Source organism: Syngnathus floridae, unplaced genomic scaffold (genome assembly GCF_059516105.1).
Source record: "Syngnathus floridae isolate MCC-2025c unplaced genomic scaffold, RoL_Sflo_1.0 HiC_scaffold_55, whole genome shotgun sequence".
In the NCBI taxonomy this organism is placed as follows: Eukaryota; Metazoa; Chordata; class Actinopteri; order Syngnathiformes; family Syngnathidae; genus Syngnathus; species Syngnathus floridae.
This window is the reverse complement of record NW_028284084.1, coordinates 305,395-323,855: the sequence shown is the minus strand read 5'-3', so window position 1 is coordinate 323,855 and position 18,461 is coordinate 305,395. Positions and strand designations below refer to the sequence as shown.

Sequence of the window (18,461 nt, the reverse complement as noted above, 5' to 3'; positions counted from 1 at the left end):
GTGCATGGCGCTGAAGATTTGAATCTTTGAAATGCGCTGAGGTCTGACATATCAGGCAGAATGGTTTGCCATCACGTTCAACAAAAAATAGAAACTTTCCCACTCTGATTAAAACGTCCTGTGTTCATCTACGTATTTTCGTTTTGCTGTGCATCTTTTCCCTGCCATTTCGAGAGCCCAATTGACACTCATAGTTTAAAGAAATGTGTTTGCCCATCCTACTTTGTGGAATTTCACCACATGCGCTTTTGACCAAAATACCAAATTGAACTCAAGTGAAGCCAACACGCACAACCCCCCCCCCCCCCCCCCCCCCCACACACACACACACACAAATGTTGATATGAACATAAAAGAGCCGCATGCGGTTCGGGAGTTGCGGCTTGGCCAAACCTGTACTATACAACTTTATTTGTAGAAAATTTTCACAACAGCTGTTGTTAGAGATTTGCTCACTCCAACTTATTTTGCAAGAACCACACGGAGACAAGGCAAGTTCTTTTGGACACCTGCAGGTGGAGAGATCACTCGCTACAGGAATGAAATCTAAAAGTCTCCTCCCTGCAAGGGCATATTTATTAGGAGGAACAGAGTGGGGGTGGGAGTGGACAGGTTTGGTGAACCCCCGGCCTCTGATAAGATCAGAGCAGGGGGTGTTTTACACTGTTGTGGGAAACAGAACAACTTTGATTGCTTCCCCTGCAACTGGTCAATCAAGCAGAGGAAGCAACCACTTCATCTTACTCTGCATTGTGAGGGCAAGACAAGATTGATTTAATCATTACATTGTGAGGGCAAGACAAGATTGGTTTAATCATTATAGTCTACATTCAACATAATCCTACGATAAAGATAACATGGAAAACCCTAACAGCTGTCACACAAACAAAGCGGGAAAAACCGAAGACGTGCGTGTTCCGCCCACGCTGGATTTATTTGCACCTTTGAAAAGACACCGTATTGCCGCAGATGTGGCAAAGAGTACTTTTGGGCATCTGAGACGGAAGGATGTCCAAAGCATCACGTCACCTGCTCTGGTAGGCATGGTGGTGGGACGTTGAGGTCAACCGCTTTGGGGTTGGCTGACTCTTTGATCGCAGGATGCCACACACTTGAAGACAGAAGCAGAAAAGCAGAGCTAAATGCAAAATGTACTCACCGGTGACTCCAATTTTTTTCCCACCTGAAGAAACAGCTGGACGGGTGGCCCCGGCTGGCCAGTGGGACTCTTGTTATTCTGACCCTTTTTAGTGCGCGTTTGGGGCAACAACCGTTTTTTGTGGCGCTCTCTTCTGGTTCAAAAGTGCCCTGCATGTGAATTTGCTTTTCCTGCCTTCTGATTGGATGAGCGCCGGTGTGACGCGGTGCCTCTGTCACCGTGGCGGGGGGTATACGTTGGCATCGGAGCGTCTGCCAACGTCTGAGACCGGCTGGCAGTGTATCGGAGGTGTCGAGTGCGGTGCCGCTGGAGCTCACTCACCAGCTGGTGTTAGGGCCACAGAATGAAGGCCAAGGAGAAGAATAGAAAGAGAAACAGAAACTTCTCCTCCAATTGTTTGATTTGTCTCTTCTGAGCTTCGATGAATTCTTTCAGCTCTTTGTTCCTCTAGGACGGACAAATGGAAAGTGGCATTCAAAAGCCAGTAAGCGTGCAAGTAAGTGCCGGGCTGGCTTTGGGCCCTTACCTGTTGCGCGCTGTGCAGCAGATCCATTCTCTCTTGGAGGATGCAAGCGTCGCGCTCCCTCAACTCGCACATCAGGGCTCGCTTCCATTGGTCCACGGCGCTCCTAAGCTCTTCTCTCTGATCCGCCGTCAGCACGTCATTCACGCCAGCGTGGCTGGCTTTTTCGCCGTCCGTGGCGGGGCAGTCCCGCTGCGGTAGCGCCTCGTACAACATGGCCTCCAGCTCCAGGATCCTCTGGGCCGCAATCCTCGTCCATCAGTGGTCCGGCGGGAGATTTGAGGGCGGCTTACCTTATGAGCCTGGTCCATGGAACACTTCCTGAAGTCCAACTCTTCATCCAGGTAGCCCTTCTGCTTGCAGAACATATCCTAGCACAGCTCAAGGTCAGAATTGTTGGGGCACATTGCCGGAGTTCCCCTTGGCTGATGTCGCGTGTCTGTCTACCTTCTCACTTTCAATGTCCAACATCTTCTGTTGAAGTGCTGACTTGGTCACTTTGATGTATTCTAACCACTGAGGAAAGGCTGCTGTCACATAAGCAGAATGCGAGAGCGTGCGTGGACGTGCGCGTTACCTTCTCGGCTAGGGTGAGAAGGGTCCTGGCGTGAATCACGACCACCTGCTCCTCGTTGGTGAGATTCTGCAAGAGCCCAAAGGCACAGCGTCAACAAGCTTCTTTCAGCGCAAAGCCTTCCAAAAGTCACATTTGAGCCGCCGAGTCTCGTGGAGTGCGAACATAAGGAGTTCGACATACACTTACGGCGTTATAGCCCAGGATGTCCAGCTTCTTCATCAGATCACTGATGACGATGTCCGGGGGAAAGGCGCAAGGAGCAATGTAAGGTGTTCTGGGACCTCGGGTTAAGGTTAGGGTTGCGAGGGACGCCTTACGTACGCTCACGCCCTCGGCCTCGCAGTAGATCTGCAAAGGGCTGAGGCCGTCTGGGAAACGGACTTGCAGAAACTTCAAGACGGGGGAGCGCCACTCCCTCTCCTGAAAGGCAGAGGCATGCATCCGTCCGTCCGTCCGTCCGTCCGTCACATCTCTGGCCTCAACACGCTTGTGCGAGTCTTCCCACCTCCAGCTCCAGGATGCGGAACTCAAGCAGTTCGTTTTGGTCTCGGATATCCTGGATGTGCTCTTTCAGACGCGCTTCTTCCGCCTCCATCCGCCTGACCTGAAAAGACAGTCAGACCTCATCTGCGGGGCTTCCCGACAGGTGTGACGCCAAGCGACTCCGCCCAGCGCCTTTCTTTCCGTCACCTTTTCGGCCAACTGCTGATTGCTCTGACGCAGCAGCTGCTTCTCCTCCATTCTAGAAGAGACAAACGCGTGGACAGCTTTGGAATGTTGTGTCATTTTCATCCACAAATTCTTTGGTTGACTGGAAAATGACATTTGCTTTTCTCCGCATTTTCCCAGCCACGTTCGGGGGGGGGGGGGGGGGGTTGGTCCAGTAATGCCAGACGGATGAGTGACTGAAGAATGTAGCTATTTTGTCTGAGAAAAAGGTGTGCTCATTGATGAGCTTACCTGTCCTTGTTGCTTCAGCGCTGACTCCAGATCTGCTACTCTGCTTTGATAGTGACCCATTTCTACCATCAGCTTTTCTCTGGTCTGAAAGGAGGAGGAGGGAGGCTCCTCCTCCTCCTTTCAGACCAGAGAACACCCGAGGCTGGGTGAGAACGGGGAGGCTGCGACCCGGCCGGGGGTTGCGGGAAGGGGCGCCACCTTGATCTCCTTCTCGGCGTCGTAGTCCCCTTTCGCTGGTCTGGGCTAGCAGAGCGTAGGCTCGTTGCAGCGCTTGATATTCTTGCGTCAGCTGGCGGTAGCGAAGCTCCGCCTCTTCATGCACACACCAATGCAACACAGCACTAGTACCAGAATCAGTCAGACCGGCGACAAAGCACCCGCGACGCAAAGACGAGTCCGATTCCAGGCTGAAGAGGAATGTTTGGTGCCAATACGCTGGCAGAAATGGCGGGCTACCTCTTCGGGTTCCGTGTCGGGGGTTCTGTCGGTGTGAAAAGACAAGGACGATCCGTCCGAGTCCACCAACACGTCTTCGTCGTAGCCGTAAAATGTTTCGATGACCTGCGGGCGCGGAAGCGAACATCTCTCTGAACAAACTGAAGCGACACCTCACGATGAATCGACGAGAGGAACGATAGCGAGAAAAAGGCCATTTCATCTTGCGCAACACCAAGCAGCCGCAAACAAACAGACTCACCTTGCAGGACCTCACGCTTTGTTCCTCCTCAGAGATTCTCGACGTCGGTATCGTAGCAGCAAATCTCTCTCCTGTCGACACAAATAATCCGCCTTTGAGATTCTTTGGATGCAAAGGGAACGAACGGCTCCGGCGCAGAAACAAACGCGACTCACAATGACATTTCTGACATGAGCTCCTGTCTCCAGAGCCTGAAAAACACGTCACCGGCGATGATTGGAGGGACGCTCGTCTTTTCCAAAAGTGACAACTACAGGGTGTGTCAGGGTTTTCCAGATTATCTTTATCGTATCATTGTGTTGCTTTGACTTTGACTGCGACCTGTAATAAATAATATTATTTATCCCTTATTTATCCCTATCGCTTATCCCTTCCTACACAAAGTCGTAAAACACCCCTTGCTATGTTTTGACTAGAGGTCAAGGGCTTCCTCTATTCAATCCACTCTTACACCCACCCTGTTTCTCTTAATTAAAATGCTCGTGCAGGAGCCGAGAGTCAGACTTCATTCGTACAACGGATGGACTCTCCACCTGCAGGTGTCCAAAAGAACTTACTTGTCTCCCGTGTGGTTCTTGCAAAATAAGTTGGAGCGAGCGCAACTCTAACAGGGTGCATTTTGCCACTAGCTGCCTACGGACAATGACGTCGCGCTCGCGGCTCATGGTTGACGGGCTGAGCAGCCGGGCAAGTCCGTCGTTTTCAGCGCACAGCGAGTGGCAAAGGCGCTGACAAAACGGGAGCTTTGAGCTGCTGAAAACGGCAAAACAAGTCTAAAGCGTGTTCAAACGCGTGCGCACAATGTTCCTGCTTGAAAGGTCGGAATTTAAGGGGCCAATTTTTTGGATGGCGGCCGCCGGCCAAGCTTTGGACGGAAAAGGTTTCCTGGCGACAGCGAGCGAGCGCGGCGCTGCCGTACGTGCACCGAGTCGCCTGCCTGAAGACCTTGGACAAGTCGTCGATGATGTGCCGCTGCTCCACAACTTGAAGGAACTCCATTTCACCGTCCTGCTGGCCGCAACCGCGGTCCAGGTCATTGAGCGAACTAGGCCTTCTCTGTGGAACACAAATGCAGTGGACTCTGTTGGCACGCCGCCGTTGTCCGCGTCGACTTACCAAGCTTGCCATCTCCTCGTTCTCCTGGGTGACAAAGCGCACTTTGTTTTCAAGGCGACACAGCACCAGCGAGAGTTCTTCATTCTTCCTGCTCAGGCGTTTGTTTTTGTACAGGAGTGGCAGAAACTGGCTTTCTGTTTCTCTCAGTCGCTTTAGCTGCAAGCATGAAGTGCGGGATGTGAAAGACGCACAACACGCGGGCCAGAACGTATCCATTCCTTTTGCATCGGTTTGAACGGAATCGTGGCTTTGGCTCCCAATAAAAGACATCTACCAGGCAACCGACTCGCCGCGCCGCTCAACTAATAAGCAAGCGCAATGGGTGCCTCGCTGGATGGCGCGCATCAAACGTAGCGCAAACCTTCAAGCGTGCCGTCAATAAATTACCAGTTCATTGCGCTCTTCAGAAAGCAGGGCGTTTCGATCCTCCAGTTTCCTGATGACTGCGCTGAGCTCAGCGATTTTCAGATGAAACCGTCGCGTGTCCCGATCCTCCTGAGACTGAAAACGCCCCGCAACACACACACACAAGCACTCGTTCAAAGTTCAAAACTGTTTTTGTGCTACCTTCCTCCAGCAACGAACTAAGTCATGCGTACTGCAAGTGTGTGATGAGGTGGCTTACGCAATGAAGAGGATTGCTAGTAGCGGCGTTGACCCCACTTCCAGGGTAGTTTAGGCCCGCCCTTTGGGAATCCCTCAGGGCAGCGATCTGCTGCTCGGCAGCCTGAGTCTGCAGCTGAAGGCGGTGGACGTGGCCGGCCCCAGGGCTTCATCCAAAACACTAACCGCTCTGTCTTTCAGCTTGATCTCATCCGTCTGGATGTACAAACGGGGAGCGCTCAGGCAGGCGGGCAAACTCATTTGCCAGAATTGTGACAAAAACAAAGAGAGCAACCGGCCAATTTTTTTCTTGAATCGACTAGAACACCTTTGCTGTGACAAAAGCGAAGCGAGCAACCGGACATTTTCTTCTTGTGAAATAGAATAGAATAGAATGCCTTAGGTGTCATTGCACTGCAGGTATACAACGAAATTGGGAACATAGCCACGCACCGCGCATCTGATCAGTCCTACCAGTCGGCGGATCTCCCTCTCGCAGTCTCTCTTGGTTCGGCTCAGCTCCTCCCGATGCTGGTGATGAGCCGATCGGAGCTCGGCCGCTCGGGACTGCCAGGCCTGCTGGGCCGCTGCCAGGGCTTCTTCCGCGCTCCTGGTGGAGGCGACACCGCTCGGTCTCCCGACACCGCCGCGTCTCCTCCACCTCCGCCAGCAAAGCGCCCCCCCTCCTCACCTGAGCAGACATTGCGCCACACCGGGCCGTTGAGACCGCAACGGAGCGCCGCGACGCTTACTGGGGACAAGCTACACAATACGGTAGCGGCCGCATCGAAGCCCGACGTGGCGTGCGGATAGTCAGACACGGATAGAGCGGATCACCTTGTCCATGGAGCCGTCCCTCAGGCTGAGGACCAAGGCATTCAGTCGCTGGATCTCTCCATCTTTGATTTTGATCACTCTCATCAGCTCCATTTCATGCTGCCGCAGTAATGTCTCCCTGGTAATGGCTAACTCTTTCTGCTTCTCCTCATGGAGTTTGCTTTTGAGTTCCGTCATGGCGGCGGTGGCACGGTGGTGCTCCGCCCGCAGGTCCTGACTTCTCTCTCTCTCCAGACAGCTGACCTGACATGACTTAGACTTAGACAAACTTTATTGTCATCTTGTCTGCACATGGTGCATACAAAACGAAATTCCGTTGCATACGTCTTACAACTAAGTAGTGATATTGCAGTTGAATAGAAGTAACATATCCTATGAAAATATATATATATACATATATACTATATATATATATATATATATATATATTAAAAATAAGTATAAAGTGCAGCAGTGATAATTATGCAATAGTGCAAGTAGGCAAAACAGTATTCAAGAGTGTGCAGAGGAATGCTAAACCATGTATTAAACTTCTATTTAAAGGGTTTATACAAGTTCAGTAAAGTTGGTAGTGCGAGATAGTGCAAGATAGAGGTCCGTAGTGTCATAAAGTACAGTTCTGTGAATGTGTGATGCAGAGTTCAGTTTAGAGCTCAACAGTTCTAGTGTTCAACAGTCTGATGACAGCAGGGAAAAAGCTGTTGCAGAACCTGGTGGACCTGCAGCGGATGCTGCAAACCTCTTCCCAGAGGGCAGCAGGGAGAACAGTCCATGGTGGGGGTGTGATGGGTCATTGATGATGTTACGGGCACGGGACATGCAGCGCTGAGATGAAATGTCCTGAATGGAGGGAAGAGGAGCCCCTATGATCCTCTCTGCTGTCCTCACCACTCTCCTCACGTTCTTCCAATCGGAGGCGGTGCAGCCTCCACACCACACAGAGAGACAGCTTGTCAGAATGCTCTCTATGGTGCTCCTGTAGAACGTCCTCATGATGGGTGGGGGCAGGTGGGCTCTCCTCATCCTCCGCAGGAAGTACAAGCGCTTCTGTGCCCTCTTGACCAGTGCCGTAGTGTTCATAGTCCAGGTGAGGTCTTCTGTGATGTGGACCCCCAGGAATTTGGTGGTGCTGACCACCTCCACAGCTGAGCTGTTGATGATCAGTGGAGCGTGGTGAGGCTGTTTTTTCCTGAAGTCGACGATGATCTCCTTCATCTTCTCCTCATTCAGGATCAGGCTGTTTTCTCTGCACCAGCCCACCAGCTGCTCCACCTCCTCTCTGTAGTCCAGGTCGTTGTTGTCTCTGATGAGCCCCACCACCGTTGTGTCGTCTGCTGACTTCACGATGTGATTGGTGGTGAACCTGAGGACGCAGTCGTGTGTCATCAGGGTGCACAGCAGGGGGCTCAGGACGCAGCCCTGAAGGGAGCCTGTGCTGAGGGTGATGACATCAGAGGTGTTCTGTCCGACCCGGACTGACTGAGGTCTGTTGGTGAGGAAGTCTAGCAGCCAGTTGCGAAGGGGGGTGTTGAAGCCCAGGTGTTCCAATTTTCCTACCAGATGCTGTGGGATGATGGTGTTAAACGCTGAGCTGAAGTCCAGGAACAGCCTCCGCACATGGGTGTTCTTCTCCTCCAGGTGAGCCAGGCTCAGGTGAAGAACGGAGGAGATGGCGTCCTGAGTGGAGCGGTTTTGCCGGTCGGCAAACTGGAACGGGTCAAATAATAGGGGGAGTCTGGAAACGATGTGACCTTTAAGCAGCCTTTCGAAGCACTTCATCATAACCGGAGTCAGTGCAACAGGCAATCATTAAATGAGGTGATTTGAGGTTTCTTCGGCACCGGAATGATGGAGGCAGTCTTAAAGCACGCCGGCACTGTGGCTTGGCCCAGCGAGGTGTTAAAAATGTCTGTGATGACCCCAGCCAGATGACTTGCACATTCCCTGAACACACGCCCAGGAATGTTGTCGGGGCCAGGGGCCTTACAGGGGTTGACTCTCCTCAGGGTCTTCAACACATCGGCGGAGTCAAGGCAGAGTACCTCCTCTTCCTGATGGGGGACAGTTTTAACTGCTGGAGTGCCGTTTAGTGCCTCGAACCTCCCAAAGAAGTTATTTAGACCATTTAGAAAGTCAGCATCAACTACACCCACCGGGGGGGGGAGGGTGAGTTGTAGTCTGTAATCGCCCGTATGCCTTGCCACATACTCCTGATGTTTTTGACGTCGTGGAAACGATCCTGAAATTTTCGACTGCGGTCTCGCTTCGCTATCCTGATGGCACGGTTCAAGTTGGCTCTCGCTGTCCTCAGTGTCTCCTTGTCGCCAGACTTGAAGGCAGAGTTCCGCGCTCGTAGCGTTTGACGTACCTCCTCAGTCATCCAGGGTCGTTGGTTGCCCCGGGTGATGATATTCTTAGTGGTGCTGACGTCCTCGGTGCATTTGTTGATGTAGGCTGACACAGTCATGGCACACGCATGTCTAATCTACATCGGGAAAACTGGGAGGGAGGGAGGCAGGCAGGGAGGCAGGCAGGGAGGCAGGCAGGGAGGCAGGCAGTGTCTGTCTGTTGAGGTTTTCACCTTGTTCTTCTCCTGCTGAAGTTCTAACTGGACGTCCATCAGTTTGGTTCTCAGCTCGTCATTGGCGGCCTGAAGGGCGTCCGTTCGCTCCGCCTTGGCCCGCCCTGCCGGAGCTCGTTTGGACATCTCTTACTCGAGTCTCGCCCGGTCGTCAGTCAGAGATCACAACATTTGTACCTGGAGAGCACAAACGCAGCGCTGTTTTCCACTGGCTTCGAACTCAACTTCAATCGGTACCGTAACTTACAACATCATAAACATAGAACTAGCTTGACTTATTCATTGAATAAATGCATTTGGTTCTTCAAAACTGCATCACGCAACATAGCGTGACCGAGACGGCCGTTATCCACCTGCGTGAAGTTATTTGGTGAAATGAATGAGATGTTTAAGACACCATCGTTCTGTCTCTATGTAGATGAAGGTAAATAATCGATTGCTGAAGGTCCAAAGGTGTTGTGATAAACAAATAAACATATTAGTGATTAGTGACATATTTGTGATAAACATATTAGGCAGGATAATCACATATGTTAACGTGACTGCCCACACTGTATTTATTTATGGTTATTTGTTAAATCGAGTACTGTTAGACATGAAATAGGAAGTGTTTAACATAAATGGAAGACGAAAGGGGTACTCACCATTGTAGCTCCTGCTGGTCAATGATACGAGCCTCTTCTTGCAGTGGAAAACATACAGCCAACAAACACCGTGGAACCTAAAGGAATGAAATTAAACATTAACATTTAGCCTCAACCAACATTCACAGATACAACGCAACGCAAACTACACAAACGTAAATCTTTTTAAACACAATGAGTTGTACTTACCGTGTACGCTCTAGACGGTCCACTTGCAAGCGGAAAATAAAGATATTTCTGTTGATAATCGTCGTGTTTGTATCCGGTGTCTCGCTCAAGGCCATTGCGCCCACAGATTTGAATTTTGGCGAGAGTTCAGCCTATTGACGTCATTTCCGCGGTGTAATACCCGCATATCTGAAACGGCAAAGTTAAGAGTAGAGTTAAATAAAGTTTTTAGTCAACGCAATAATTTACAACCGTTGACCAGTCGAAATAATCGTCGAAATTTGGCGTCTGTGGCTGGAAGCAGACGCCGAGTTCGACATTCCTCCCAAACGCCACACTCCCTTGCTTTTCAGGGCTAAAAAAAAACAGTTGTAATTACCTTGTACGCTCTAGACGGTCAAGTTGCAAGCTGAAAACAAAAATATTTGCCTTGTTAGTCATCGTGTTACTAACAGCTGTGTCTTGTTTGCCAGAACTGCCGCTTTCCTACTTCCTGTTGCAAGCCACGCCCACGGATTATAATTTTGCCGTGAGTTCCGCCTATTGACGTCATGTCCGCGTCACATGACTGCGACGTAATATTATCTAAAACTGTTTGTGCGGTATTGTGTTGTTCTGTGCGGTATTGTGTTATTCTGTGCGGCGTCGTGTTGTTCTGTGCGGCGTCGTGTTGTTCAGTGCGACGTCGTGTTGTTCAGTGCGGCATGGTGTTGTTCAGTGCGGCATGGTGTTGTTCAGTGCGGCATGGTGTTGTTCAGTGCGGCATAATGTTGTTCAGTGCGCCATAATGTTGTTCAGTGCGGCATGGTGTTGTTCACTGCGGGATGGTGTTGTTCAATGCGGGATCGTGTTGTTCAGTGCGGCATAATGTTGTTCAGTGCAGCATGGTGTTGTTCAGTGCGGCATGGTGTTGTTCAGTGCGACATAATGTTGTTTAGTGCGGCATAATGTTGTTCAGTGCGGCATAATGTTGTTCAGTGCGGCATGGTGTTGTTCAGTGCGGCATGGTGTTGTTCAGTGCGGCATGGTGTTGTTCAGTGCAGGATGGTGTTGTTCAGTGCGGCATGGTGTTGTTCAATGCGGCATGGTGTTGTTCAGTGCGGAATGGTGTTGTTCAGTGCAGGATGGTGTTGTTCAGTGCGGCATGGTGTTGTTCAGTGCGGAATGGTGTTGTTCAGTGCGGCATGGTGTTGTTCAGTGCGGCATGGTGTTGTTCAGTGCAGGATGGTGTTGTTCAATGCGGGATCGTGTTGTTCAGTGCGGCATGGTGTTGTTCAGTGCGGCATGGTGTTGTTCAGTGCGGCATAATGTTGTTCAGTGCGGCATGGTGTTGTTCAGTGCGGCATGGTGTTGTTCAGTGCGGCATGGTGTTGTTCAGTGCGGCATGGTGTTGTTCAGTGCGGCATAATGTTGTCCAGTGCGCCATAATGTTGTTCAGTGCGGCATGGTGTTGTTTAGTGCGGGATGGTGTTGTTCAGTGCAGGATGGTGTTGTTCAGTGCGGCATGGTGTTGTTCAATGCGGCATGGTGTTGTTCAGTGCGGGATGGTGTTGTTCAGTGCGGCATGGTGTTGTTCAGTGCGGCATAATGTTGTTCAGTGCGGCATGGTGTTGTTCAGTGCGGCATGGTGTTGTTCAGTGCGGCATGGTGTTGTTCAGTGCGGCATGGTGTTGTTCAGTGCGGAATGGTGTTGTTCAGTGCGGCATGGTGTTGTTCAGTGCGGGATGGTGTTGTTCAATGCGGGATCGTGTTGTTCAGTGCGGGGTGGTGTTGTTCAGTGCAGGATGGTGTTGTTCAGTGCAGGATGGTGTTGTTCAGTGCGGCATGGTGTTGTTCAATGCAGGATCGTGTTGTTCAGTGCAGCATAATGTTGTTCAGTGCAGCATGGTGTTGTTCAGTGCGGCATGGTGTTGTTCAATGCGGCATGGTGTTGTTCAGTGCGGGATGGTGTTGTTCAGTGCGGCATGGTGTTTTTCAGTGCGGCATAATGTTGTTCAGTGCGGCATGGTGTTGTTCAGTGCGGCATGGTGTTGTTCAGTGCAGGATGGTGTTGTTCAGTGCGGCATGGTGTTGTTCAATGCAGGATCGTGTTGTTCAGTGCAGCATAATGTTGTTCAGTGCAGCATGGTGTTGTTCAGTGCGGCATGGTGTTGTTCAATGCGGCATGGTGTTGTTCACTGCGGGATGGTGTTGTTCAATGCGGGATCGTGTTGTTCAGTGCGGCATAATGTTGTTCAGTGCAGCATGGTGTTGTTCAGTGCGGCATGGTGTTGTTCAGTGCGACATAATGTTGTTTAGTGCGGCATAATGTTGTTCAGTGCGGCATAATGTTGTTCAGTGCGGCATGGTGTTGTTCAGTGCGGCATGGTGTTGTTCAGTGCGGCATGGTGTTGTTCAGTGCGGGATGGTGTTGTTCAGTGCGGCATGGTGTTTTTCAGTGCGGCATAATGTTGTTCAGTGCGGCATGGTGTTGTTCAGTGCGGCATGGTGTTGTTCAGTGCGACATAATGTTGTTCAGTGCGGCATAATGTTGTTCAGTGCGGCATGGTGTTGTTCAGTGCGGCATGGTGTTGTTCAGTGCGGGATGGTGTTGTTCAGTGCAGGATGGTGTTGTTCAGTGCGGCATGGTGTTGTTCAATGCGGCATGGTGTTGTTCAGTGCAGGATGGTGTTGTTCAGTGCGGCATGGTGTTGTTCAATGCGGCATGGTGTTGTTCAATGCGGCATGGTGTTGTTCAGTGCGGCATGGTGTTGTTCAGTGCGGCATGGTGTTGTTCAGTGCAGCGTAATGTTGTTCAGTGCGGCATGGTGTTGTTCAGTGCGGAATGGTGTTGTTCAGTGCGGCATGGTGTTGTTCAGTGCGGCATAATGTTGTCCAGTGCGCCATAATGTTGTTCAGTGCGGCATGGTGTTGTTTAGTGCGGGATGGTGTTGTTCAGTGCAGGATGGTGTTGTTCAGTGCGGCATGGTGTTGTTCAATGCGGCATGGTGTTGTTCAGTGCGGGATGGTGTTGTTCAGTGCGGCATGGTGTTGTTCAGTGCGGCATAATGTTGTTCAGTGCGGCATGGTGTTGTTCAGTGCGGCATGGTGTTGTTCAGTGCGGCATGGTGTTGTTCAGTGCGGCATGGTGTTGTTCAGTGCGGAATGGTGTTGTTCAGTGCGGCATGGTGTTGTTCAGTGCGGGATGGTGTTCAATGCGGGATCGTGTTGTTCAGTGCGGGGTGGTGTTGTTCAGTGCAGGATGGTGTTGTTCAGTGCAGGATGGTGTTGTTCAGTGCGGCATGGTGTTGTTCAATGCAGGATCGTGTTGTTCAGTGCAGCATAATGTTGTTCAGTGCAGCATGGTGTTGTTCAGTGCGGCATGGTGTTGTTCAATGCGGCATGGTGTTGTTCAGTGCGGGATGGTGTTGTTCAGTGCGGCATGGTGTTTTTCAGTGCGGCATAATGTTGTTCAGTGCGGCATGGTGTTGTTCAGTGCGGCATGGTGTTGTTCAGTGCGACATAATGTTGTTCAGTGCGGCATAATGTTGTTCAGTGCGGCATGGTGTTGTTCAGTGCGGCATGGTGTTGTTCAGTGCGGCATGGTGTTGTTCAGTGCGGCATGGTGTTGTTCAGTGCAGGATGGTGTTGTTCAGTGCAGGATGGTGTTGTTCAGTGCAGGATGGTGTTGTTCAGTGCGGGATGGTGTTGTTCAGTGCGGGATGGTGTTGTTCAGTGCGGGATGGTGTTGTTCAGTGCGGCATGGTGTTGTTCAGTGCGGAATGGTGTTGTTCAGTGCGGCATGGTGTTGTTCAGTGCGGCATGGTGTTGTTCAGTGCAGGATGGTGTTGTTCAATGCGGGATGGTGTTGTTCAGTGCGGGATGGTGTTGTTCAGTGCAGGATGGTGTTGTTCAGTGCGGCATGGTGTTGTTCAATGCGGCATGGTGTTGTTCAGTGCAGGATGGTGTTGTTCAGTGCGGCATGGTGTTGTTCAATGCGGCATGGTGTTGTTCAATGCGGCATGGTGTTGTTCAGTGCGGCATGGTGTTGTTCAGTGCGGCATGGTGTTGTTCAGTGCAGCGTAATGTTGTTCAGTGCGGCATGGTGTTGTTCAGTGCGGAATGGTGTTGTTCAGTGCGGCATGGTGTTGTTCAGTGCAGGATGGTGTTGTTCAGTGCGGCATGGTGTTGCTCAGTGCGGCATGGTGTTGTTCAGTGCGGGATGGTGTTGTTCATTGCGGCATGGTGTTGTTCAGTGCGGCATGGTGTTGTTCAGTGCGGCATGGTGTTGTTCAGTGCGCCATAATGTTGTTCAGTGCGCCATAATGTTGTTCAGTGCGGCATGGTGTTGTTCAGTGCGGGATGGTGTTGTTCAGTGCAGGATGGTGTTGTTCAGTGCGGCATGGTGTTGTTCAGTGCGGCATGGTGTTGTTCAGTGCGGCATAATGTTGTTCAGTGCGGCATAATGTTGTTCAGTGCGGGATGGTGTTGTTCATTGCGGCATGGTGTTGTTCAGTGCGGCATGGTGTTGTTCAGTGCGGCATGGTGTTGTTCAGTGCGGGATGGTGTTGTTCAGTGCAGGATGGTGTTGTTCAGTTCGGCATGGTGTTGTTCAGTGCGGCATGGTGTTGTTCATTTCGGCATAATGTTGTTCAGTGCGGCATAATGTTGTTTAGTGCGGCATGGCGTTGTTCAGTGCGGGATGGTGTTGTTCAGTGCGTTATAATGTTGTTCAGTGCGGCATGGTGTTGTTCAGTGCGGCATGGTGTTGTTCAGTGCGGCATGGTGTTGTTCAGTGCGGCATAATGTTGTTCAGTGCGGCATAATGTTGTTCAGTGCGGCATGGTGTTGTTCAGTGCGGGATGGTGTTGTTCAGTGCGGGATGGTGTTGTTCAGTGCGGCATGGTGTTCAATGCGGAATGGTGTTGTTCAGTGCAGGATGGTGTTGTTCAGTGCGGCATGGTGTTGTTCAGTGCGGCATAATGTTGTTCAGTGCGGCATGGTGTTGTTCAGTGCGGCATGGTGTTGTTCAGTGCGGCATGGTGTTGTTCAGTGCGGCATAATGTTGTTCAGTGCGGCATGGTGTTGTTCAGTGCGGCATGGTGTTGTTCAGTGCGGCATAATGTTCAGTGCGGCATAATGTTGTTCAGTGCGGCATGGTGTTGTTCAGTGCGGGATGGTGTTGTTCAGTGCAGGATGGTGTTGTTCAGTGCGGCATGGTGTTCAGTGCGGGATGGTGTCTTTCAGTGCGGCATGGTGTCGTTCAGTGCGGCATGGTGTCTTTCAGTGCGGCATGGTGTCGTTCAGTGAGGCATGGTGTTGTTCAGTGCGGCATGGTGTTGTTTAGTGCGGCATGGTGTTGTTCAGTGCGGGATGGTGTTGTTCAGTGTGGCATGGTGTTCAGTGCGGCATGGTGTTGTTCAGTGCGGTATCGTGTTGTTCAGTGCGGTATCGTGTTTCTCAGTGCGGTATCGTTTTGTTCAGTGCAGTATCGTTGTGTTGTTCGTATTGTGTTTAACACTTAGCCTCTAACACTTAGCCTCTAACACTTAGCCTCTAGCATGTAGAAGGTAAATAAATAGGAAGGAAGGACTCACCGGTGACGTCTTCGCCCACGTCCAAGCGTTGTACTTTGTATTTTCATCCTTCTGACAGTGGAAAACATAGCCAACAAACACCGTGGAACCTAAACGAATGAAAGAAAACTATCATTTGGCCACAACCAACATTCACAGATACAACACAATGTGACGTGCGGGGTTGAGGTTAAAGGTTGAGTGAAGGGCCCTCGTTTTAAACTACTTTTTTGAAAAGGATTGGGAACAAGTAAGACGTATTTAATTTATTTAATGGGAAGTAGTAAGAGCTATTGAATTTAATCTATGTATTATATTCTATTGTATTGTATTCTGTTGTATTCTTTTGGATTGTATTCACACTAACCCCACTAAAACTTCAGCCCACAAAAACTCGCCTCTGGCGCCTAGCCTCTGGCACTTAGCCTCTAACACTTAGCCTTTAACACTTAGCCTTTAACACTTAGCCTTTAACACTTAGCCTAGAAGGTGAATAAATAGGGTTAAAGGTTGAGTGAAGGGACCTCGTTTTAAACTACTTTTTTGTAAAGGAGTGGGAACAAGTAAGACGTATTTAATTTATTTAATGGGAAGTAGTAAGACTTATTAAATTTATTTAATCTACTTTTCTTCCCAGGCAAAATTTGATGTGCTGCAATTCCAAATTTCCAAAGTGAATGAAGGAATGAAGTCCTTTAAATTATGATTTTGTATAAATACTAGGCATTAACACAAAATCGACGGCACAAAATGGGCAGACTTTACTTGTTTGAAAAGGACTGGTTACAAGACAGACTTTTTTAATTTATTTAATGGGAAGAAGACTTATTTAGTTTAATTGATCTATTTTTGTTCCCTGGCAAAATTCGATTTGCTGCAATTCCAAATTTCCAAAGTGAATGAAGGAAAGAAGTCGTTTAAATTATGATTTTGTTTAAATACTAGGCATAGACACAAAATCTACGGCACAAAATGGGCAGACTTTACTTGTTTGAAGAGGACTGGTTACAAGACAGACTTTTCTGATTTATTTAATGGGAAGAAGACTTATTTAGTTTATTTAATCTATTTTTGTTCCCTGGCAAAATTGGATTTGCTGAAATTGTATTTTGCCAAATCTTGCCTTGAGACCTGATAGGAAGTATTAAACGCTTAGTTAAATCAATACAAGTTGGTAATAAGAGCGAGTAATGTTGGTTGAACCGATGAATGAAGGTTGAAAGCAATTTAAATTATGACTTTGTATAAATACTAGATATTAACAGAACATCTACTGCGCGAAATGGGCAGAGTTTACTTGTTTGAGAAGGAGTGGCTTATTCAAAACTAAGATTTATTTAATCTGTTTGTTCCCAGGCAAAATTGGATGTGATGCAATTCCAAATTTCACCACATGATGGTGCCCAATTTTGACTTCATAGGACATATTAAACACTTAGCTTGTTATTATGTTCAAGGTAATCAGATTTGTTTATTATTCTAATGGCCTCTTCAAAACTATTCTGGATTACTACTTTGGATCTATTCTACATTACTTGGCAACAACATACTCTGTAACAGATTAGGCAGTATAATCATATCTGTTAACTTGAGAGTGCCCACACTCAATCTACTTATCGTGATGTTAAATCAATTACTGTTAGACATTATTTGTCTGATAATCTACCAAATCTTTGAATTGAAGAATTTGTGATTTAATTAATAGCTTGTTGTTATGTTAAGGGTAATCAGACTTGTATATAATTCTAATGGCCTTCTTTTGAAAACTATTCTGAATTACAACTTTGGATCTTATATTACTTTGCAACAATCTACTCCGTGACAGATTAGGCAGTATAATCACATATGTTAACTTCAGTGCCCACACTGTATTTATTTATGGTTATTTGTTAAATCAAGTACTGTTAGACATGAAATAGGAAGTGTTTAACATAAATGTTATGGCTACTCACCATTGTAGCTCGCTCCTGGTCAATGATACGAGCCTCTTCTTGCAGTGGAAAACTTGCAGCCAACAAACACCGTGGAACCTAAAGGAATGAAATTAAACATTAACATTTCGCCTCGACCAATTTTCACACGTACAACGCAACGCGGCTACACTTCTGCTATTACAAACGTAAATCTCCTTAAACACAATGAGTGTTACTTACCGTGTACGCTCTAGACGGTCCAGTTGCAAGCAGAAAATAAAGATATTTCTGTTGATAATCGTCGCTGCTCAGTGGCTCACGGCCATCGCGCCAACAGATTTGAATTTTGGCGGAGGTTCGGGCAATTACGTCATATCCACGGCACATGACTGCGACGTAATACCCGCTTATCTGAAACGGCAGTTAAAAGTAGAGTTACATCAAGTTTTCTTGGAACCTAAACGAATGAAAGAAAACTATCATTTGGCCACAACCAACATTCACAGATACAACACAACGTGCGGGGTTGGGGTTAAAGATTGAGTGAAGGGCCCTCGTTTTAAACTACTGTTTTGAAAAGGAGTGGGAACAAGTAAGACGTATTTAATTTATTTAATGGGAAGTAGTAAGACTTATTAAATTTATTTAATCTACTTTTCTTCCCAGGCAAAATTTGATGTGCTGCAATTCCAAATTTCCAAAGTGAATGAAGGAATGAAGTCCTTTAAATTATGATTTTGTATAAATACTAGGCATTAACACAAAATCGACGGCACAAAATGGGCAGACTTTACTTGTTTGAAAAGGACTGGTTACAAGACAGACTTTTTTAATTTATTTAATGGGAAGAAGACTTATTTAGTTTAATTGATCTATTTTTGTTCCCTGCCAAAATTCGATTTGCTGCAATTCCAAATTTCCAAAGTGAATGAAGGAAAGAAGTCGTTTAAATTATGATTTTGTTTAAATACTAGGCATAGACACAAAATCTACGGCACAAAATGGGCAGACTTTACTTGTTTGAAGAGGACTGGTTACAAGACAGACTTTTCTGATTTATTTAATGGGAAGAGGACTTATTTAGTTTATTTAATCTATTTTTGTTCCCTGGCAAAATTGGATTTGCTG

The 18,461-nt window shown here is 48.5% G+C and overlaps 2 long non-coding RNA genes across 2 annotated transcripts; both read right to left on the bottom strand.

Annotated features, from left to right (window-relative positions):
• Positions 1-496: 496 nt before the first annotated feature.
• LOC148378279 (uncharacterized) lies at positions 497-1,605 on the bottom strand. Its single transcript, XR_015856029.1, has 2 exons — positions 1,481-1,605; positions 497-1,111 (listed from the first exon to the last, which is right to left on the bottom strand). It is a non-coding gene; the product is annotated as an uncharacterized LOC148378279 (long non-coding RNA).
• A 6,328-nt stretch (positions 1,606-7,933) lies between these two features.
• On the bottom strand, positions 7,934-10,050 carry LOC148378278 (uncharacterized). Its single transcript, XR_015856028.1, has 3 exons — positions 9,887-10,050; positions 9,698-9,774; positions 7,934-9,230 (listed from the first exon to the last, which is right to left on the bottom strand). It is a non-coding gene; the product is annotated as an uncharacterized LOC148378278 (long non-coding RNA).
• Between the last annotated feature and the right edge of the window lie 8,411 nt (positions 10,051-18,461).